Below are 1,068 nucleotides of genomic sequence, written 5' to 3'. Positions count from 1 at the left end.
ATAGTATATATAGTATATATAGTATATCTGTATATATGGAGTGGATTGGGAAAAGGGAGATTCAAAAGCATATAAATGTATTCTTCAACAAATGTAGAGAGCTTTCTTTTAGAGGAAAAGTTAAATTATATCGAATAATTGTACTTTATAGAGAGAACTATATATTTCAGTAAATTCTAACTGCGATAAGTAAACCTTTATTTATACATTTGTATCTTTGTGTACCTAAAGAACTGATAGGAGATGAGTTTTATATATAACGGCACCTTTGATATCATTTTTCTGTAATTAAGTTTCCATCTAAATTTGAAATGTAGAGAGAAATCGATTTGCGACGAATACATACGCACTTATAATATTAATGTCCATTTTGGACTTGCTCAGCAGGCAGATTTAAAAAAAGAGAAAACGACTAACCATTCCGACAAATATTGATATGTAACAAAGAATAAACATGCTTACATTTCTCAGTCTTACAGCAAACATATGAGAAATTATAAAACATGAAAAAGATATTGTATTATTGCTTTATATAATAATCAAATCATTATATATAATGTTATTACCTTATTAAGTTAATAAAGTCTATTAAATCATATAAACTCTTTCTAACATGTCAATTAATATATATATTTGTATTAATTTAATTACTAATATCAAAAACACGCACGAGCGCAAGCGCGTATGTTTTAATATTATTTCTAGATCAAATCAATATTTGTGCATATAGCTGAATCCTTTCTTGAATATGCTAAATGAATATATAAAGTAGGAGCAGTAAATTATTATATTATATATTTAAATTTGAATAGATGGCGAGAAAAATGAAAAGAATAATTTATAATGGTTAAATTTGTCAAAGCGATATTACTTACGAAAAAAGTATTTAATTTGAAAAACTGATTACTTTTGTTGTATATTTGTATCGCAATATCTTTGTTTTTCTCTGTTTAAGCATTATTGTTATAGAATGTGCACATAATGTATCGTATCACTCATCAGAGTATGCATATCAACTAGCCAATCATTTGACTTGAAAATCAAATTCTATAAAGCTAATTTTATATT

The sequence above is a fragment of the Formica exsecta genome, unplaced genomic scaffold (assembly GCF_003651465.1).
Source record: "Formica exsecta isolate Colony F162 unplaced genomic scaffold, ASM365146v1 scaffold175, whole genome shotgun sequence".
Classification (NCBI taxonomy): Eukaryota; Metazoa; Arthropoda; class Insecta; order Hymenoptera; family Formicidae; genus Formica; species Formica exsecta.
The sequence above is the reverse complement of the archived record's forward strand: the minus strand, read 5'-3'. Positions refer to the sequence as shown.